This window comes from Rhinopithecus roxellana, chromosome 3 (genome assembly GCF_007565055.1).
Source record: "Rhinopithecus roxellana isolate Shanxi Qingling chromosome 3, ASM756505v1, whole genome shotgun sequence".
Lineage (NCBI taxonomy): Eukaryota > Metazoa > Chordata > Mammalia > Primates > Cercopithecidae > Rhinopithecus > Rhinopithecus roxellana.
In genome coordinates, this window is record NC_044551.1 from 123,546,513 (window position 1) to 123,570,687 (window position 24,175).

Consider the following 24,175-nt stretch of genomic DNA (forward strand, 5'->3'; position numbering starts at 1 on the left):
AGAATTGGTTAACTGTTTTTGTTTTGTTTTGTTTTGTTTTGTTTTTAATTTATTTCAGAACAGTGACTCTTCATTGGCCAGTGGAAGAAATTGGTAAGTGAATTTATTTCTGTATGTAATATTTATGAATAGAAAAAACATTTTCTGCCTGTATCCACTAAGTAAATACTGAACAAATAATTAATATGTTTTGAAAGACCTTGACTATATTAGACTTTTTAATGTTTAGATTCCTCTGAGTTTATGTTTCTTATGATATTTACTCTTGTTTTTTGTTTTGTTTTGTTTTGTTTTTAGAGTTTAGCATGGGTTTTCCTTTTTCCATAAGTCCCAGGAAGGCAGATTTTCTATCTTAGATAACACTGTGCTAGAACAAAAACATGAACAGTTGAGAAGTGGAAGTCAAGAACAATACTCTCCATGTTAGTTTCTGGGCACAAAGCCTAGTAAAAATTGGCATTTTGTCTTATGGTTATCATTGGTGATATAGATGAAATGAGGTATGAAAACTTAACAATTAATTTGAATTTTAGGTTATTACAATAACACTAATGACATAAAATACTCAGGACTTCTTACACACACATAAACACACAAAAAATCAGATTTAACAGTAGAAATAAGCTCAGTCTGTTTACTCAGTAAAGACTATTGTGTTCATAAATGCAAGTGTTAAAAAACGAATGTACCCTCAAAGCAGCTGTATGAGTTTTTTAGTATTTTTTTCTGAATATTAGATTTATAAAAACCATGTCTCAGCTGCTACCTTTCAACAATTTTATCCTGAGGCAATAAATAATTCAATGTGCTAATTTGACAGATGACTCTCCAGGAGCCTCCTACCATTACTAGCATCATTAGGCCATAATATGCGTGACGAGGACGGGCCATTCAGCAAATGTCCTTCACTTGTTTACCCCTAAAGAGCTGTACTCTGCACAATTAACTAATGAAGCATTATGGGCCTTTTTTTTTTTTTTCTTCCCTGCTATTTCAATATATCAATGCAGAGAGTCGAGGGAAAATACAGTCTGTTTTCTTTTGCTAGATCAGTATTTATGGGATGGTTAAGACTGCACTGTAGCTCCCAGATGAATAAGGTGAAAATAATAAGATGGTCAAAATGGATCATCGCCATCATTACTATTGCTTCCTCTTCTTTCCATGATTTGTGAAAAAAATGTAAAAGGAATTTGGTGTTGAAATGCAAAAACAAAACAAAAAATACCCAAAACAGTGCTCAAATTTTCTGCTTAATATTTGCTGATTATGAAGAATTTGTACAGTCTTCATCAAGTTAGGTAATTTTATGTTCACCTAAAACCTTAACCACATGTGAATTTTCTCATATTTCTATTCAAGTTTAAAATTAAATTCCAGTTAAAAAGTTTTGAAATAAGAGTGTGAATATGGGCTTTGGTGCGTATGAATCTCCTTTTACGGTCCAATTCAACAAAGCACGTGCCTACAAAGGTTCAAATGAAGTCACTAAGTCCACATCTAAACAGTTTCATCCTGCAAAATTGGGTTAAACAAAGCAATATCATCTGACTAGACTGCTGTTATTGTTTCAATGAATTATTTAATTGCCAAGACATTTTGTTGCTCAGAAAAAGTGGCTTAAGGTAGAAGTGAGTTTAGGGACCCCTTTCTTGCATTTACAGAGTGTATTATAAGTTCTTAGTTTAAAAATTATCACATCTTTTACCATTTCTAGTATTGTTTTGTGCTTTAGAGTGAAAAAAAAACTCTGCTCGAATCATGTCAATTGACATAATAGTTGATATATCCTAGGAAAAGGACAGTTACATTTTTCTCTTTCCAATCTTCATTCAGACCCACAATGAGGTAGATGCTATTTCCAAGAGGTAAAAGTCACAACTATTCTTCTTAGATGTAAACTATTTTATCCAGTTGGAAATATAGTTTCAATGATAATTATTATCATGGTTCTTTTTCCCCAAAGAAACTAATAATACATAATAAGCATTGTGATATTAATAATAATAAAATAGCTATAATTTATTAAGTGCCAGTTTAATCTGAGTCCTTTGCTACATGCATGACAAACATGAAAAAATGGTATGAAGGGCTTGTTGGTTCTTTTATGAACTTTGAGGCTAGAAAAATTTTCACATTAAAAGAGAAAGAGAGCCATTATATTTTAAGAGTTCTGTAGACAAATTCTGGTAGATTATCAATATCCTGTCACCTTTATGGGAATTCTCAAAATCACTACTACTATATACTATATATTTCCTTATACTATTCCACTTGAACAATCAATCTATTCATTTCTTCTCTCAGTAAAATCAATTTTAAACATGCTAAACCAGTAATGAGCAAATTTAGTGGAAAAACAATTTAAACCCTTTTTAAATATAAATGTTCCCAGTGGTCTTACTATAACCTGGTAAATTATAGATACAGTGAAAATCTGATATTTCTGATATTTTGTATTTAAAACATTGAGTGCTGTTAACATTTTTAGGTATTTGCTTTTCAATCCACATATAAAAGTGGAATAAAATTAGTAGAGCATGTAAAATGTATTTTTTCAAAATGTACTTACAAATGGAAAAGACTACTTGAATGCCAAGGAAAGCAGTAGTTTCTTTGCTTTTATATTGTAGAGAATGCCATGCATCATCTCTATGGAACATCCTATCCATAAAAACCTGAGGAACATTTGTAAGAAGTGGGAACATTTCCAAAAAACCATGCTGGAGGAATTTCACAAGACTGAATATATTTAACACAAAATTTCTTTAGAAAACATAAAAATCACCTTTTTGTACCCATTCTTTTCTTTTCCTTACTTTCTGCGATCATCCTTTACATATGAAACCTTCCATATGGTTTGTTTAAATTCTTCAACTGTAATGAAAAATTATTTTCATAAAGGTCCAATACATACTTCAAATTACTATTGCTATCTGAACTACGTATTGGACATTTTGGTTTGGTATTTGTAACTCAGATACTTTATTAAGCAGAAAAGAGATCAAAATATGGAATACTTTGTTGAATAATTAAATGCTTTGTAAATACAGAATAGACAACTTCATTTTAAATATTCCATCATTTTATCCAAAAGAGCTATCTAGCAAAAACAATATGGGTCAGAATATTATATAATTAATACAATTACATGAACAATTTTAGGATTTTGGCATTTGAAATGTGCCAAGTATCGCTAACAAGCACTGAAAATTACTTACAAATACTGCATATTAAAGAATTTTAAAAATACAATTTCCATAACACAAAAGCTATAAATCAGTACTTGATGAGATTCAAAAATTACAAGTACTAAAACAAATGTATATCATTTCCATATAAATTTATCTATAATCAACAACATTTTACCAAAATTATCTAAAATTTTATATTTCTTCTAATGAAATGTGTTCCTGCTTTGTGTAAGAAAAAATTAATATCTACATGTTGTATTTTTCTAGAGCTTTGCTCGTTCTTATGTAGTAATTTCCTTTTTTTAGTGTGACTTTGCTAAAAATTCAATAATGTACCATTAAAAAAATAATACTTATACTAAATACATCCAAGAGAGGCACTCTCCCATACATATACCACTTAACTGTAGGCTCACAGTTCATCGGAGACATTTCTGTTTATTTTGATATCTTTTGTTAAAGAAATCCACAGTAACAATGATGACCAGACAAAGGGAGGGAAAAAAAAGCCATTCATCCATTCATGGGTAATTGAATTCCCTCATATTTCATAAACAGACTGCCTATCTGTAGGGTTGTGTTTTATTTCAATAACTTTCTTTAAAATGCTTTTCCTTATAAGATGGGGAATTACAGTAATGTTTAAGAACTCAAGGTCAAAACAGTTTTTAAGTTAGTTTATTTGACGGATGCATTGCTGTGAGAGGAGTCACCCCCTCCCTTTACTCTCCCCTCTCCCCTACAAATTGCCTTTAGACTGGATGTTTATTGCCCAATGTAAAGAACAAAACAGGGAAGTAATTAAACCTAGAATTGCCTGCTGGTGCTTATGACAGTCAGGCCATGGGCCTAAGCCTAAGAGTCTACCCAAATCTGCAAAGAAGGAGCTTTGGTTCTGAAACAAAGCCAAGCAGCAAGACATCATTACTGTTAATTACCTGATAAACAAAAAAGACTTGGTGTCGTGGCAAAACACCAAACTCAGTGTGGCAGCTGATGCTGTGAAAGACAGTTGGCCTTACTTTGTCCTGCTGAGCATTGTACTGTGAGATGATCCACCTCCATAAAGAGCTCAAGTAATTATACTCCAACAACTGTGTTTATATGCTCTGTACTCACTATTGTGCTCTACTAACAACAAACAACCTGTCCTCTGGAAACAGGTGGCATCTGCTAAACATCAAATAGAAGAGAAAAAGTCATGCTCTCAAATGGAAATTTATTAATTGATAAGCCAGAGGACAAAGTACGTGAAAGCAGGTGAAAAATATGGAAGTACATTGTTTAGGTCCCTTATTAAATAAATATGAACTAAATAAAATATGAGATATATTTCTTAAAATAATCATTGGCTTTTGTGACCTATCTTGGAATATAATAGGACAAAAGAAATAGTTTAATAAGAATGTTATTTATACATTGATATTTATATTACATATATGATATGTGTATATGTATTTTCATTTTGTTTTTATATTTTGTCATTACAATTTTCATTGATTATGAATGAAAAACAACAACAAAAAAGGAGTTAAATGGAGTGGAGTGGTAGACACGATTATGTCAAGCTCAGATGAGATTGTGTCATAGAATCCTATGTCCATACAATTGCAGGACATGGAGTTAATCAAGTGGATTTGGGTGTCTTTGGGAGAGTGATGTAGCATTAATGGCACCATCAGATAGATCTGGTTAGCTTCTTGTCACCTGGGGCATGGCCTTAGGTGAGTTAGATTTCTAGAATCAATTTCTTCATATGTAAAACAAAGTTAATCATATGTTTCTCTCAGCATTGGTGTGAGGAGTCACAGATGTAATGTATACGTTCATTTAACATAGTGCCTAAGGCATACTAGGCTTTCAGTAAATAGTGGTTTTCTAGCCAATTGGAATAAATTAGTCATATTTGAGGCAACTGGCTATTTAAGACAACTAAGAAACACAGAGTGGCCGGGCGCGGTGGCTCAAGCCTGTAATCCCAGCACTTTGGGAGGCCGAGACGGGCGGATCACGAGGTCAGGAGATCAAGACCATCCTGGCTAACATGGTGAAACCCCGTCTCTACTAAAAATACAAAAAACTAGCCGGGCGACCTGGCGGGCGCCTGTAGTCCCAGCTACTCGGGAGGCTGAGGCAGGAGAATGGCGTGAACCCGGGAGGTGGAGCTTGCAGTGAGCTGAGATCCGGCCACTGCACTCCAGCCTGGGCGACAGAGCGAGACTCCGTCTCAAAAAAAAAAAAAAAAAGAAACACAGAGTGGGCCGAATCATAGTTGATTTGGTAAGTATGGGCAGGTAAACAAGTCATATTCTCCACCAGTAAATACCCTATCAGCTAAGGCAAGAACACTGAAAAGCTCTGAGGCCCAGAATCTTCACCGCTTCAGTCATTCCTCATGTGCTTTACAGGATAATGGGATGGTTAAAAGTAGTGAATTTTGATTTCAGAATGACCTACATTCAAGTCCATGCTTTGTGGGTTGCTATTTCTGTGTGCCTTGAAAGATGACTTAAAATTCATAACTCATGTTCTTCACCTAAAAAGTGATATGTACAGGTCTAACCTCTTTAGAACATGAACTACCTAAATTTGATTCACAGTTTCACGATTTACTTAGTTACTTATCATATCTCTGATTTAGCATCCTCACCTTACACTGAGAACAAATATTATAACTACTTTATAGGATTGTTAGGAAAAATGAGTAACTCACTAGCCCTTAAAATGGTGCTTGGAACATAAGAAATCTGTGCTATAATGTGCTTTTATTACCAGCTATTTAGGAATTTTTGAGCTGCTTTTGAGACCTTACTTACTTGTGATAGTAAATATTATTAGTAGTAATCCCTACCTGTGCATGGATGCCACCACGTAGCATGCTCTCAATCCTCCACGTACTTTTCTGAGAGACTTCGCAGTTTACCTTCATGTTTACTTACAAGACAATGTCACCAGTATGCCCACTACAATTACCACATGATGCTCCCCATGTACTTTCCCTCCTGCTTTGGCTCACCCTATTTTATATAAAGTCTTGGCAAAGTAACTTGAAAGGGCTTCTCTGTTGCCACTGCTATTATAAAATCTCAAGGGTCTGTCATTCAAGGCTATGCAAGCGTCCTGTTCTTGTAGTGGGTTTCTAGCAGACATGGAGAAAAGGATACCTCCTTAATTCTCTGTCACACTTTGTCATCTGGACCTAGAACACTCCTCATGCCCGTAACTCTTTATGTCCGTAAGAGCTCTTGTGAAATCAGCTCCCAACTCCCACTTCCCTAGGCCTCCAGCCCAGCCCACTCTCAGAAGGGAATAAAGCCCAAGATCATCCTGTTCACTGCCACGGGCTCCCCACCACATGCTTCAGGCTTGTAATGACATCATGCTTAGTGGGTGAAAAATGAAAAATTTATTATTGTTACTTATGTGTCCTCTCATGTAGGCCAGCATAATTATTTTTTAATTTGGAATTCATGGAAGTTAATCAAACAGTATTTGCATATTTGAAGCCTCACAGACTGATTATTTCTGAAGAACCATATGCCAGTGGCTGTAAAATTCTGCTCCTTTGTTATACAGTCAAATGTCTTGCTTACCTTTCATGATAAAAGAATTAGTCTGACACAGCACTCTATTCACTACTATACTGTTGAATAGTAAACTTTTCTGAGCTTTTTATGACTGCCAATAATTTACATAAATAACAAGAGCATTGAAGTGCACACACTGCAGTTCTAGGGTAATGAAAGAACCATTACATTTAGCTTAGTAAGTAAGCGTCCTGAATAAAATCCACCAAGAAATCACAAAAATAACAACACACAGATTGTTCTTTATATTTTTGTGTATGTTAGCTCATGTAATTCTAAATTCAGAAGTAATAATTCAAATTCGAATTCTAAAAGGGGTGTATTCTGAAGTTGCCATCGTCACTTGCTTAAGAACAATCACAAGCTTTAAGTAAGTTGTTTAAAATTTCTACATCTCTTAGCAGTAACTTCTATCCACTATTCAAAAAGGGGCTTTTCTATGTATTTTCTACCATAGAAACTTTTTGCTACAGTGTGTATGCATACATGATATTACAATAAAACATGTGCCAAATAATATTAATACATTGTAAATTTTGATTAAAATGGTCATTATATTAGTATTTATATACATTTATATGTTAAACAGAGGACCTAAATAACTTGTCTTAAAATGGTAAAAGTAAAGGTGTTATTCAGGTAATATAAGTGAATTTTCAAGTGTTAATGAAAAGTTGAAAACGTCACTAAGGTGCCAAGATGCTTAAGATGTATGTTTGGAATAGAACAATGGAACCTTGTAGGTCTTGCAAAGCCAGTCTGTAAAATTGAGGTAGATGACGCTGAGTGATTACAGCCAGCCCACCAACCTAGAGCAATACTTCACCAAGACATAGATTATAAAGACATATTCCTTACTTTCTAATGTCACCTCCACGATATTTTCATCAGTGAATGCAAAGCTATTGCCATTTTCGTCTTTGTTTCTCTCACTATAGAGTTTACTCATGTTCTCCAAAATACACTGTCTCCTTAAGAAAGTTTTATAGTATTTATAATAATAAAGCACTCGGAAATAGAATAGAAGCTACTTTCTTTATAAGTATTGGTATTATTTAAATCCTAAGCAGGAACTTGGGATTGATATATTCAAAAATCAAACCAAAATTGTGATTTAATATTAACTATTTTTAAAGATTATCATCTAAAATATAGTTGTTCTAAATTTCAACAATTTTAAATATTTTTATTAACTTAATACATATATTGAAGAGGGCAGGCATTTTTTACACTAACCAAGTTATTTATGCTGACTTATCAAATATTTACTGCTGTTTTTGTTATGTGCCTCATTCTATTTGTGTTAAATGACCTTTAGTCTCTAGTCTAAAGCAATAAAGTGAATGCTTCCTGTCCTATCGATTAGGAAAGGCCTATTTTCACACTAATAAAATGGGAAGCCTCATTTAATAAAATACTTTTTTCTGCCAGTGGCCATAGGTGAACTGGAGACTTGACAATGCTGGCAAAGGGCAACTGAGAGGACAGAGGTCAACTCTGCGGTAAATCAACTTCCAGGAACAAATCACTGGACACTATAAAAATCAAAAGTGGTTCTTTAAGAGACCAACTTGACCCTCCTTAACCAGAAAATAACATCTGACCTGGCAGTGAAATTTATCACAACATTTCAATTAAAACTTGGCAGGCACACTAGCAGCTTACTGTTCTTCTACAGTTGACCTTATTATAGAAAAAAACAGAGACGGGGGGGGGGGAAATGGATATTCTTGATTCATATTACATAACAAATATAATCTGCACAGTAAGATTTTATCAGCTACATGAAGCTTTCTAGAAACTAGATTAATATGTTATGAGTGAGTAAAATACAACTTTGCATAAATTATTTGCTGTTCAATTGTTTCAGATATCTGATATTTTTATGATATTAAAAAACAGCCTGTCAATGTTATCAGTTAAGCAATAACCTGAAGGTGTTATATTTTACATAAAAGTACATATCTGGAGTTTGGCAGGGCAAAAAACATTCTTAAGTATCATCCTTTTTAATTTATTTTTGCAATCATCTATGTATTTACATTCTAGATTTCAAGTAACTTAATCATGATTTTCCTCTCACTTCTACCAGACACAAGTGTGATAAAAATCAAGAAAAAAATGTGTCTTATACATGCCAGTCCTTTTGGGTACGGTAATTATGATCTTAAAACCAAGTATAAAGTACAATATTTAAAAATGAGTTTTGAATCTAAATGACATGTATTGTCTCAGCAGTTCTTATCACAATGGAAGCACTAAGAAAATGTGAATAGATTAACTCAAATGGCATCACATTTTTGACCACAAAGGGCCTTTATAAAAATTTTAAAATCTGAAGTTATCTGGGTGCAGTGGCTCATGCCTATAACCCCAGCACTTGGGGAAGCTGAGGTAGGAGGATTGCTTGAGCCCAGGAGACTGAGGCTGCAGTGAGCAGTGATGATACCACTGCACTCCAAACTGGACAACAGAGTGAGAACCTGTTTCAAAAAAAAATCTGGAATCATATAAAAAGTTTGTTACTTCCCTTGAATTATTTCACTGCACATTGTGGCTCACATTTATGATAAAAGAGTAATAGGAGACAGGGACATTGGCCTCTCTTTTGCCAATGGTTAACTTTGTGGCTCTTCCAAGGCATATCATCGTACCTTTCTCAGTGGCAGAACAAGATGGCAGAAATAGATAATTTTAAAGATTGTTATTTTATCATTAAATGGCTATAATCTCTAAACTTTTCAAATAATAATAATGCAATACAAACAAGTTACAGAATCAGGATAAAGCTTAGGATTTTATGACTTTTAGGAATTAGAAACATTTAAATGTATAGGTTTTGGTAATACTTTGGAAAAAAAGATACCATGCACATGTTGCCTACTCTATGCAGGCAAAAAATTCTAAAATCAAAGAGATGATGGGGCTACTACTGTTGAGGTAACAGAGGCCAAACATGAGGGAAGTAGGTAAGGTAATGGTATTATTATGATTAGATAGCTATAGATTTTTATTTATATATTCATAATCATTGTATCTATTTAATATTAATGATAATATTAAGATATATAAATATAATCTAGATCATTCAGTTAGTGACCTTATGATAGATGTTGGTGTTTGTGTTAATAATTTCATTTTTAATCAAATTGGAATTTATCAGTATTCTTTAATAACCACAGGCTCTAAAGTAAAGACCTGAGATGAGTGGTATACATGAGGGATTAAGGCCAAACAATAACACAACACTGCAAATGAAAGTTTCACAAAAAATCAAATAGAGCAAAGTCAGGGGCAGGAGGAATCAGAGCAACATAGGACTCACTATAAAATAGTGATGAAAGGAAACTGCATGAGAATATTCCCTTGCAAAATGCTTATGTAATTGGTTTCAGTAAAACATTTTCCATTATTGCATTCATATTTACGTTTGAATTGTATTAGAATTTGACTTTGTTTTTCATTTGTAGTAACTTTTTGCATAATGAAAGCTAACTCAAAGAAGGAGAGGGTGATACAACCCTGAGGGGTTATGTCAGTGTGCAAGGGCTGGGAAAGTGTGTTTTCAAGGTAAATGGAGTAGCCAGATGAAGACTCAAGGAAAGATAGAACTTAGAATAGTCTCTAAAGAAGAACTGGTAGCTGGGCAGAGAGAAAAAGGTGGTGTCTGCCTGAGATGAAATTGGAGATTGTTGGCAATGTTTAAATGTTCTTTGCAACTTTTGTGTCATGTCTTTATTATGGTTTTAAATTACTCAAATACTTAAAATAGAAATTTAAAGGAACTATTTACAACTTACATGTTAATGTTAATAAATATGTTTATATTCTCAATTCAGAATGTTGCCAATCACTATATTGCTGAAAGGATTCTCCTAGGATGAAGCAACCATAAACGTTCCGTGCTCAGAATTCCCCTCAAAAGAACCTTTGGCAGAAAGCAAATTTAGCTGACAGCTTTCAGCTGCCACCATTTTTGATGCATCAAGGTAGTCATCCAGGGCCACATTTACCTTGCATTGCTCTCATCCACCGATTGAATATACTTTGCATATATTATACTTGCAGTAATCTTGAAAAATTAAAGATAATTATTTAAATATTTAATATTATATACTGTGCACATTTATGAAGAAATTTGGTGACAGGGAGCTTACCAAAAAAATGTATAATTTACTATCAAATGTTTACCACAAAACACAATAAATCATAAATCTTTACGGCAGATGATCTATAGCTTTTAAAAAGTTCCAAATTGCTGGAAAAAAATTGTCTTTTGAATTTTCTTACAGTATTTTTTTTCTGTGTATGTCATCTAAAGAGATGGTTCACAAAGGCTATAACAGAAACTATAATAATATTTATATTTAAAAAGTAAAGATGGAGAATGAGAAATATTTTCACATTTTATATTCAGTAAATATTTTTATAACAAACTGCATTACCTTTGCATTTAGAAAAAAATTATAAAAGTCAGGCCCTAAAATTTCTGAGTTCTCCATATGTTTACTTTTATACTATTGGTTTTATGAAATAAGTGCCATAGTTATATATTAAAATTATAATTATATAATTACATGATAAACATATCGTATTTATACATAAAATATGTTAGAATTAATATGTTCAACATTTCAAATCCCCATAATTTTCTTGACCAGAAAACTGGCTCAGAAAATCAATTGTATTTCCCAAGTTCATGTGTGTACCTTTTGACAGAGCCAGCACTAGAAACCCTGTCTTTTGACTCAGTCAATCTATTAGACAAAAGTCTTTTAATGAGTGTATTCTATATACCATTCTACAGTAGATGCTAAGGATACAACTGTAAGCAAGGCAAATGCTATCTTTGCCTCCATGGGACTTACATTCTATCACAGAAGATAAATATAATCAAATAATTAGAAGTTTTGAGAGATATGCTTAATGGATATTGAATGATTTAGAAATATGGTAACAGGGTTTCCTAATCTAGTTAGAGGGACTGGGAAAGGCTTTCCTATAGAGGTGTCATTTGGGTTAAAACATGGATGGTTTATTTTTATATTTATTTTATTTTATTTTTTTTAACTTGACTATCTTGTCCTATGCCATGTAGCAGGTTGTGCTAAAGTGGCAATTGCATGCATGTTTCAAACCATTATTCTCAGTGCCTACTTACCAGGCACTGAACATTTCCTTTACATCTAGTATTTACTATTGCATTATGTGGGGAATCATGTCTATCAACATCATCAGCAATATTTCAGCCATAGCACTTATCAAGCAGGAAAACACTCTCTGCTGAATGCCCTGTGTTTTCATCTGAATTATTTCTGAACCAAACTGGGTCCTTTATATGTAGAATCTCTTTTATCCTTATGTAGAAAATTACTGTTGAAATGAGATTAAAGTATTTTAATATGTGGTAATATTAGAGATATAAATTGAGCAATTATGAAATAAATGTGGTAAACTTTCTATTGATAGTGATGTATTTAGTTTTCATTTCTGCTATAACAAATTACCCCAAACTTACTGGCTTAAGCAGTACAAGTTTATTTTTTTATAGTTTTCCAGGTCAGAAGTTCAACATAGGTCTCACTAAGCTAAGTTCAAGTTGTGCACAGGACTGCCTTTGTTTCTGGAAATTCTGGAGAAGAATCCATTTCCCTTCTACTGCAAATTTATAGAAGCTCCCCACATTCTTTGGCTCATGTCCTACTTCCTCTTTCTGCAAAGCCAACAACATTATTGTATCTCTCCAACTACTCTTCCATAGCCACATCTTCCTCTGACCACAGCTGGGAAAGATTCTTCCCTTTTAAAGACTTAAAATCATTATACTGAGCCCACTAGATAATCGAGGATAATCCTCCCTTTTTAAAGTCTTCAATTTAATTACATTAGCCATATCCTTTCTGACATGTAAGGTAACATATTGTCAGGTTCCATGGATTAGGATGTGGATATCTTTTGTGGGGAGAGGGCAGGCATTATTTTGTCTACTTCAGGTTGAATATTATGCTTAATCTTTCATGTTCAGCTACTTGGTGAAAATAAATGAAAATTTAATTTGTAGAGAAGAGAAAAAATAGATTAAATATTAGTATAACCCAAGTATTTTAAATCCTCCCTTTAGAAATATCTTCATTCAAAATTTGTAAAACTTGTCATGAAGCTCAAACTGTAAACCTTCAGTAGCGTCCATAAAACATGGTTTGCAAATGGCCAGCCTATTATATTTGAAATTACAGAGCTATGATACAAAGCTGATAGTAATAACTTCTCTTTTGTGGTAGCAGAAATAAAACTGATAATACCAACCGTGTCACATAGTTTTGTACATATCAGAAATCTATAAACATTGTAAATATAAAATAATATATAATTCTAAATCACATTTTTAAATGCTGTAACGTAGGACTAACAATAATGGGCTGGCCCTACCTTGAAAATTGTTAAAATTCACAAGGTTTCTCATGAAGATATTTTCCCTTTGGTTTGTTATCAAGTCATGTCAAAGTGGTGCAGGTAAAATACACCAGGCGTGGAGACTGGGGAGCAGAAGCAATTTTCCGATTCTTCCCATGTTCCTCATGAAGTCGAGCCTGAAGTTAAAGGGGAAAGCAACCTGAATGGAGAGAAAAAATCTCCAAGTCAGAAAGAAAAGATCAAAGTGACCTTTGTCCTTTGTACCTTTAGGTTGGAAAATGAACAATGTCATCACTCAAGGGGGTTCCTAATATCTTTGCATTCCACTTATATCATTTTTAGTTTGTTTCATGTTTGATTTTCCATTGGGTCCATTAAGGGCCTATTATTGTCTACCATAATTTTAACTTACATTTAAATAAAAAATGGTCCTTAATACAACCTTTTGGTACCAAGAGGGCACAAATTATTTTTGGAGTGTTTTACTATATTCTAACAAGACTGTTCTTAATGGAAATAGTAAATGTGATTTCCAAACATAATATACTCCTTTATTCAAAAGCAACAAGTCCACAGTTGCAGAGACTCAACAAAATTAATTACTTAGCATATTATTTATCTATGCTGGTTGTATTAGAATTATCTAGAGAGATAGAATCAATAGGATGTGTGTGTGTGTGTGTGTGTGTGTATATATATATATATATATATATATATATATATATATATATATATGAGAAGGCATTTATTAGGGGAATTGGTTCATGTTATTATGGAGGCTGAGAAGTTCCATTATAGGCTGTCTGTAAGCTGGAGAACCAGGGAAGCCAGAAGCATGACTTTGTCCAAGTTCAAAGGCCTCAAAGTCAGGGAAGGTGATGGTGTAACTTTCAGTCTGAGTTGAATGTCTGAGAAACTGGGGCTACTGGTGTGAGTTCCGGAGTCCAAAGGCCAGAGAACCTGGAGCTCTAATGTCCAAGAGCAGGGGAAGAAGAGTGTCAATTCCAGAAGACACTAGAGAGTGTGAATCTGTCTTTCCTCTGTCCTTTTGTTCTATTTGAGTCCTCAGCCAGTTTCATGATGGCCACCCACACTGGGTGAGAGGATATCTTTTTTATTCAGTCCACTGATTCAAATGCCAGTCTCTTCTGGAGACACTCTTACAGACATAACCAGAAGTACTGCTTTACTAATTAACTAGGTATCACTGAATCTAGTCAAGTTGACACAAAATTAATCAATACAGAGTGCATGTCTAAGGCCAATATCCTTAATGAACATAGAAAAAAAAAAACCCTCGATAAAATACTAGTAAACCAAATCCAGCAGCACATGAAAAAGCTAACCTACCACAATCAAGTGGGCTTTATCACTGGGATGCAAGACTGGTTTATATATGCAAATTAATAAATGTGATTCAACACATAAATAGAACTAAAATCAAAATTCACATGGCCATCGCAATAGATGCAGAAAAGGTTTTCACTAAAATTCAACATCCCTTCATGTTTAAAATCCATCAACAAACTAGACATTGAAGAAACATCTCAAAATAACAGGAGCCATCTATGACAAACTCACAGCCAATATCATACTGAGTGGGCAAAAATTGAAAGCATTCCTCTTGAGAAATGGAACAAGAAAAGGATGCCCATTCTCACCACTCCTATTCAGCAAAGTACTGAAAGTCCTAGCCAGAACAATTAGGCAAGAGAAAGACATGAAAATTATCCAAATAGGAAGAGAGGAGGTCAAAATATCTCTGCTTTCATACACTATGACTCTATACCTAGGAAACCTCATAGTTTCTGTGCAAAATCTCCTAGATCTGATAAACAACTTCAGCAAAGTGTTAGGATACAAAAATTACTGTACAAAAATCAGCAGCATTTCTAAACACCAACAACATCTAAGCAGAGAGCCAAATCAAGAATACAACCCCATTCACAATAGCCACAAAAATAATAAAATCCCTAGGAATACAGTTAAATCAGGAAATGAAAGATCTGTACAATGAGAATCACAAAACATTGCTCAAAGAAACCAGAGATGACACAAATATGGAAAAAACATTTCATGCCCATGGATATGAAGAATCAATTTTGTTAAAATGATCATACTGCCCAGCGTAACTTACAGATTCAATGCTATTCCTATCAAATCATCAATGACATTCTTCACATAGTTAGAAAAATATCTAAAATTCATATGGAACAAAAAAAAAAAAGCTCAAATAGCCAAGGCAATCTTAAGCAAAAAGAGAAAAGCTGTAGGTATCATATTACCCAATTTCAAAATATACTACAAGACTACAGTAAGTCAAACAACATGGTACTGGTACAGAAACAGGCACACAGACTAATGGAACAGAATAGAGGGCCCATACATAAAGCCACACACCTGTGGCCATTTGATCTTCAAAAAGTGGACCAAAACAAACAATGGGGAAGGAACTCCCTGTTCAATAAGTGGTCCTCGGATAACCAGCTAGCTAAATACAGAAGATTAAATCTGGAAATTTCCTTACACCAATATACAAAAATCAACCCAATATGGGTTAGACTAAAATCTAAAACCAAAAACTATAAAATCTCTAGAAGATAACTTAGGAAATACTATTCTGGACATAGGCCCTGGCAAAGGTTTCAGGACAAAGATGCCAAAAGCAATTGCAACAACAACAAAAATTCACAAATGGAACCTAGGTAAACAAAAGAGTTTCTGGACAGCCAAAGAAACTGTCTACAGAGTCACAGACAACCTACAGAAAAGGAAAATGTTTGCAAACTATGCAGCTGACAAAGGTCTAATATCTATAAAGAACTTGAACAAAATAGCAAAACCCAAAGAACCTCATAAAAATTGTGCAAAGAACATGAAAAGATACTTTCTGAAAGAAGACATACACATGGCCAACAAGCATAAAAACATGCTCAACATCACCAATCCTTAGAGAAATGCAAATCAAAACCACAATGAGATCCCATCTCACACCTGTCAGCATGGCTATCATTAAAAAGTCAAAAAATTATAGATGCTGGCGAGGTTACAGAGAAAAGGGAATGCTTATGCATTGCTGATGAAAATGTAAACTAGTTCAGCCATTGTGGAAAGCAATTTGGCAACTTCCCAAAGAACTTAAAACAGAACTACCACTTACCCCAGCAATCCCATTACTGGGTATATAATCAAAGGAGTATAGATTTTTCTACCATAAAACCACATGCATGCTTATGTTAATCACAGAACTACTCATAATTGCAAAGTCCTGGAATTCATCAAGATGCCCACTGACAATAGACTGGATAAAGAAAATGTGGTACATATACACTATGGAATATTACACAGCAATTAAAAAAAAAAATGAGCTCTTGTTCACTGCAGCAACATGGATGGAGTTGGAGGCCGTAACCCTAAGCAAACTAATACAGGAACGTAAAACAAATACGACATGGTCTCACTTATAAGTGGGAGGTAAACACTGAGTACACATGGACACAAGAAAGGGAACAACAGACACAGGGACCTAGTTGAGGGTGGAAGTTGGTAGGAGGGTCAGGATCAAAAATCAGATACTAGGTTTATTACTTGCATGATGAAATAATCTGTACACCAAATCGCTGTGCACACAATTTACCTATATAACAAACGTGCACAGGCACCCCGAACCTAAAATAAAAGTTAAATAACAAATAAACAAAAAAAGAAAAAAAGAAAACACTAAATTTCTTCTTCTTTTTACTCATTGGTGTGTTGCACAGATAACAGGGAGATCAACTTCAGCTTAGAGGGACTGGCTACATTGGGAATTGCATGCTATTGTGATCAGCTCTGAGTAGAGCAGCAAACGCAGGGCTTTCCTGCAGGGTCACAGGTGAAGAGCAGTTTGAGGTCTATATTGTTGAGGAGGGAGGTGAAATTCAAAATATGGTTACAATACTCACAGAAATATTCAAATGTTTCCACGGTGTGAAAAACACATTAAAGTACAATAATAATCTGTCATCCTAATGAATAAATCAAGTATTACTTAAAACAGCAAAGATCAGAAGACTACAAATATTGGTCATGTGCAAACTGAAAATTTGTAATCTGATAAGCTTACTCTTAGACATATAATCATTTCCATGTGAAGATAACATTTCATACTATTCAAGTACAGAAAGCTATACTTCCCATACAGTCTTCCTAAATAATCTAGCAGCAAAGTATAGAAAACCAAAGAAAAAATTAATGAAGAAAATAATAGAAACCCAGTAATACTTCAATACTTTATTAGAGCTCTCTTAGTTATTGATAGATCATGTAGTAAAACAATAAATACAATTATAATAGATTTAATTAACTTAATTAACAGGTATGTGACTTGAATGAAGTATCCTTCAAGCAGAAAGTATAATGTTGCTGCTAACACTCATAGTACATTTATAGAAATTGAGCATGTAATAAGCCACAAAAATCAAACAGCAAGATTTACAAGATAAGTATGTGGGCACTAGTGACATAAAATTAAAAATTAAGAAGATGAACAAAAATGGTAAGTTATATAAATTTTAAGAGAGAACTTCTCACAGATCTACTTTCAAGCATTTTTCATCAAGTAAAAAATACACATGAAAACTAATAAGGCCACATAAAATCTATGAGCTAGATACAAAGTAAGACACAAACGTGATTTTTTATCAATTAAAAATACATGAAAATAAAATAATAATTAAACATCCATCTAAAGAACTTTGAAAGGGAACAACAAAATAAACCTAAATGAAGCAGGAGAAAAAGATGTATAAATTAAAAAGCAGGTTAAGGACAATACTACAAATTGATAAATGCATTTTAATATCATTTTTGGTAAAAGTTAAAACATTGTGAAAGACAAAACAACTAATATAATAAAAAACACACATTAACAAAGAAAATATAAACGGCAAAGAGTAAAAGAATGTACTTACAACATAGAGTGATATAATATACTTAAAATATAAAGGGGACTCTTTCAATAGGTAATTTAATTTTATAATATTTCATTATATTACACTCATTAGTTTAATAAAAATAAAATTATTTTATTTTTGTTTAAAACTTTTGGATATTTTAAGCTTTAATGTTTACATTGAGAATGCCTAACATATGTTTTAATAAAATTTACCACACCATAAAATAGAAGATGTCAATCTATGAGACCACCCAAATAAATGCTAAAATGAATTTGAGTAAATTTCATGTATCATTATGATAGAAACTAGATATAGAAGAAACAAATATATATATATTTTGTATTATATTTTAAGTTCTGCGGTACATGTGCAGAACGTGCCATTTTGTTACATAGGTACACATGTGCCATGTGGTTTGCTGAACCCATCAATCCATCGCCGACATTAGGTATTTCTCCTGATGCTATCCCTTCCCTAACCCGCCACCCCTGACAGGCCCTGCTGTGTGATGTTACCTTCCCTGTGTCCATGTGTTCTCATTATTCAACTCCCAATTATGAGTGAGAACATGTGGTGTTTAGTTTTCTGTTCTTGTGTTAGTTTGCTGAGAATGATGGTTCCAGCTTTATCCTTGTCCCTAGAAAGGACATGAACTCATCCTTTTTTATGGCGGCATAGTATTCCATGGTGTATATGTGCCACATTTTCTTTATCCAGTCTATCATTGATGGGCATTTGGGTTGGTTCCAAGTCTTTGCTATTGTGAATAGTGCTGCAATAAACATACGGGTGCATGTGTCCTTATAGTAGAATGATCTATAATCCTTTGGGTTTATACTTTTAACATGGTAAATACTATGTTTTAAATTACCAGCCAACATTATCTTTATAAATGTGACTTTAGCAGTATGCTCATGAAAATCAAATATAGTCATGCATCACTTCATGACAAGGATACACTCTGAGAAATGTGTCATCATGGGACTTGGCTATTGTGTGACTATCATAGAGAGTATTACACAAGCCTAGATGGCAGAACCTACTACATGCCCAGACTATATGGTACAGCTTATTGATCCTAGGTTACAAACCTGTACAACATGTTACTGTATTGAATACTGTAGGCAGTTGTAATACAATGATAAGTATTTTAAATACAGAAAAAGTGCAGTAAAAATATGACTCAAAAGATTTTTCAAGGCCAGGCGTGGTGGCCAGGCTTGTAATGCCAGCACTTTGGGAGGCTGAGGCAGGCGGATCACCTGAGGTCAGGAGTTCAAGACCAGCTTGGCCATCATGGTGAAACCCCATCTGTGCTAAAAAAAATACAAAAAATTAGCCAGGCATGGTGGCATGGACCTGTAGTCCCAGATACTTGGGAGGCTGAGGCAGGAGAATCGCTTGAACCTGGGAGGCAGAGGTTGCAGTGAGCTGAGATTGTGCCACTGCACTCCAGCCTGGGCGACAGAGTGAGACTCCATCTCAACAACAACAACAACAAAAGATTTTAAAAAATGGTGTATCTATGTAGGGCATTTACCATAAATGAAGCTTACAGGACTGTGACTTTCTCTGGGTGAGTAAGTAAGTGGTGAGTGAATGTGAAGGCCAAGGGCATAACTGTATAGTACTGTAGACTTCATAAATGTTGTATACTTAGGCTACACTCAATTTATAAAAATAGTTTTCTTTCTTCGATATTAAATTAATCATAGCTTACTGTAACTTTTTATATTATACAATTTTTAATTTTCTAACTTTTTATAATAATACTTAGCTTAAAAAACAAACACATTGGTCAGCTGTACGAATATAATGTTTTTCTTTATATTCTAATTATAAAAGTCTTTAACTGCTTTACAAATTTTTTAAATGTAAAACAAATGAAGACTTAAACACACAAATTAGCCTAGGCCTACACAGAGTTAATCATCAAGATATAACTAGACAATAGGAAGTTTTGGCTTCATTATAATCTTAAGGGATCATCATTGTATATGGGGTCTGTCCTTGACCAAAATGTTGTTATGTGACACATGACTGTATTAGACAATCATGTCTTCTACCACAACTGTAATTAAACATGTTTCTAAGTATTAGCCACTGCACGTTTGTAAGAAAAATAAAGTACCTGCTAAAAATGTATTTATAAATATAATCTTTCATTTAAGAATATTATATATTTTATTACATCCAAGACAGTCAACTTAAAATTTAAAAGAAAAATTGAATCCTCAGTAAATTGACTAGCTATATCACTAAAATCCTAAATGAAATAACTTTTCATCATGCTATTAGTTATCCATAAAAAGTGAAAATGAAGAAAATCACATTCACCATAGCTATCAAAAATATAAACTGGGGAATAACCTTAACAAAAAATGGCAGATGTGTATACATTTAAAACATATTGAGTACCGTATATGAAGAAATGCATGTTTTCTCATCTGAGAAGTTAAAAGGCTAATTCTTTAACAAGAGATGTAAACATGAAATACAATATAAAGAAATGCCCAGACATATATACAGATACTTTGACAAACTTATCCTCAGATTCAAATGAAATGTGGAAAAGACAAAAACAATCAAGGATTTGACAAAAATTACTGAAAAGGGACATTCACTTTCAGATATTAAGATGTATTAATATAAAAATTTAAAAATGTGCTACTATATACTAAAGACTTAACATAGCTGGATCGATCACACAAAATAGAAAGCTTAGAAACATACCTACAAATATTTAAATGGTTTATAAATACAATTGTTATCACATTAAATCAACTAAAAATTTGGGGTGGGAGGGAGAAAGATTAAAAATTAAATCAATCAAACAAACGAAAATACTCTAAAAACATGTTGATGACTATTTATGTAATTTCACAATATGATCTTTTTTTTTCCCCAAAAGAAGAGATAGTATACAAGCAAACAAGAAATGATTGGTAGGTGAATATCTTACACATAAAGAACTTATAGAAACAAATAAAACATGAAGATCCCAGGGAACATTGAGCAAATGAGATAAACATCTAAGTCATAAAATTTGAAACACATAGGGCCAGTTAAACTATGAAAAATTTTAAGCATCTTATTAATAAATTAATAAATGTGAGAGATTATTTTTATCTACCAAAATGGTTGTGGAGCTTAATAGTTGAACATATAAGAGTTAAATTTCATATTATAATTGAGCTTAAATCTTGGCTTCACTTTACTAGTTTGATGATTTTGAGTAAATTATTTTAATTCTCCATGCTTTTGTTTTCTCATCCGGAATGTTAAGAATACTATTATACTTCTGCTTCACAAGTTTTTTTGTGACGATTACATGCTTTTGTGTCTATAAAACACTTGTTTCAATGCATGGCACTTAGAAAACACTCAAAATTACTAGATTTAACCTACATACCCAAACATAGAGGAAATACATAAATGAGTTCACCTTTGCAATAGAATAGAATGCAAACCTTTGCAATAGAATAGAATGCAAACTTTTGCAATAGAATAGAATGCAATAGAACAGAATGCAAACTTTAAAAAATCATGTTGCCATGGATAAAATAGTCATTATCTCTTGACAAGTAGAAAATGTTCAAATAGTAAATATGGACTTTTGTTTTGAGCTATGACAATAGCTATTATGGGACTAGTTCTCCTACTGAAAAGTGTAACATTGATTAACTACATGAGGTATCTGTTTCAATATATTGGACAAAAAAGAACTAGACTATGATCCTCAAGACTCCTCCAGGGAATAATTTCTTGGCCATGTCACAACAAAGTAGGGTCTAAACACACCCCAACAGTTTGAAGTAGCTTAAGAGGCTGGGCAAGGCTCTAGACGGTAGAGATCTGTGCAGAGAGAAGCATCAGAAAATTTCTGTGAGTCCTTGGCCAATAGCAGAGCAAAACTGCACAAGACTCAACAGAAAGTGGCTCCTATGCCTTGGGAACAGAAAAGCACAGAGGTAGTACAGATTAAATAATGCTAGGAAACATTGCAGTTCAGGCGCATGCAGTGTGCAGACATAGTTAGGTTAACACACTGTGAAAAATCTGGGCATTCAGCTTAGGAACCAGAAAGGTGATGAATTAAAGAGTAAAGACAATGTCTTCAAGTAAGGCCTATTCTACCTCTTCTCTAAGTCTAAAATCAAATCCTGGAAAAACCTTTGGGGAGATGGATTCTGGACATCTAGTTCCTCAAGTGAGAGGGACTTCAGAAAACTTAGATGTCTACAGAATTGCTCTAAAAAAGCATAATTAAGCTGCAATCAGTTCAAGATGATTATCCAGTTGTAGATTTGCCAACAAATGCAAAAAATTCCTTCGGATGAACAAAATAGAACTAGAATTTCTAAACAAGTCATGAACAAAATATAATGTGAAGTAAGTAACACATGGAAAGAAACAGGAAAATGTGACCTAGAATCAGAAATAAAAAAGTTCATAGCAATATTCAGTAGCAGTCAACAATGAGATAGTCCAGACATTGGATTTAGCAATGAAAGTCTTTAAAGAGGCTATTATAAATATGTTTACAGAAATAAGGGATAAAAATTAAAGGTCTTAGTGAGGAACAGGGAATATCAGCAGAGCTACTGTGTAAAACAACTCGAGGAAATTTCAGAATTGAAAATTATAAGAGAGAAATGAAAAAACAAATCACTGAAAGTGCTTAACAGGAGAATGAAGAAAGCAGGTGGAAGAGTCACTAAACTTTACAAAAGATCAATACAAATACTCCAACCTGAAAAAGAGATAAAAGAGATTGAAGAAAAATTAACAGACAGTTAAGATAAAAAAGAGTCAAAACATATTTTCAAAAGTCTCAATAGTGAAAAGAATAAAAACAAACTGTGCTAAATATTTTGAATAAATAATGGTCTAAATTCTTCCCAAATTTGATGAAAATATTTACTGATTGACTCAAGATTTCAGCAAAACCCTAAAGCATAAAGTACAAAAAAAAACAAAAAAAAAAACAAACAAAAAAAAAAACCAGTACTTAAGCAATTCTTAGTCTAACTGCTAAAAACCATGCTAAAAATGTCACCTAAAATCTTGTAAGTAGGGAAAATATCTTTCAAACATAAGAAAGAAATAAAAACGTTTTTTAATGAACAAATGTTGAGAAAACATTGTTGTCATTAGACCGACACTAAATTTATTACATTTGGACAAATGGGCAATGCCAAGTCAGCAGTAAGAACTGAGGGATGCATATGATTAGCTCCAGAGAAACAACTGAAAATTATTTTTAAAAAAGAGGGGAAGGAAGAACACAGTCACAAAAAGGAAAATTCAAATTAAACCCAATGTAAGTAGAAGGAAAGAAATAATTACAAGGGAGGAAGCAATGAAATAGAAAACAGATAATAAGTAAAACTGACAAATCAAAAACTGATAAAGACCCTAGAAAGACCACTGAAGGGAAAAACAAGAGAAAGTATAAATTACCTGTATCAAAAATAAATGAGAAAATATCATTAGAGATCCGACAGGCACAAAAAGAGTAATGAGAAAATGTTATGAACAACTTTTGCAAACAAAGATGAAAAGGCCAAAATCCTTGAGAAGTATAATTTCCCAAAGTTGACTGGAGAAAACTAGGTAATTTAACCAAACCTTTAATATTTATTAAAACGATACAATTAATAATACAAAATCTTCCCATAAAAACTCTAGACTAAGCTGACTTCACCAGAGATTTCCATTAAAGAAGAAAATCAAAATCAAAAATAATTTTATGATTCTGCCATATCCTTGATACCAAAATCTGGCAAAGCCAAAATAGGAAAAAAAAAAAAAAAATAGAGACCAATACTTGTAATAATCCTAGAAACAAAGTCCTTAAGAATACATTAGCAAATGGAATCCAACAATAGATAGAAAAGCATGGTGGATCATAAGCAAGTAAGACTTATTCTACAAAAGTTTGTTTAGCATTTAAGATCAATCAATATACTCCATCACATTTATTAAAGAATGTGTTCATTTCAAAAGATGCATGAAAATTATTTGACAAATTTGAACACTT

The 24,175-nt window shown here is 33.2% G+C and overlaps 1 long non-coding RNA gene across 1 annotated transcript in view; it reads left to right on the forward strand.

Moving 5' to 3' along the window:
• The window catches only part of LOC115896415, a 34,905-nt gene that overhangs the window by 1,717 nt on the left and 9,013 nt on the right, over positions 1–24,175 (forward strand). Inside the window, exons 2-3 of the long non-coding RNA XR_004056293.1 lie at positions 59–93; positions 1,837–1,868. This is a non-coding gene — a long non-coding RNA (uncharacterized LOC115896415). The remainder of the gene's footprint in view (positions 1–58; positions 94–1,836; positions 1,869–24,175) is intronic.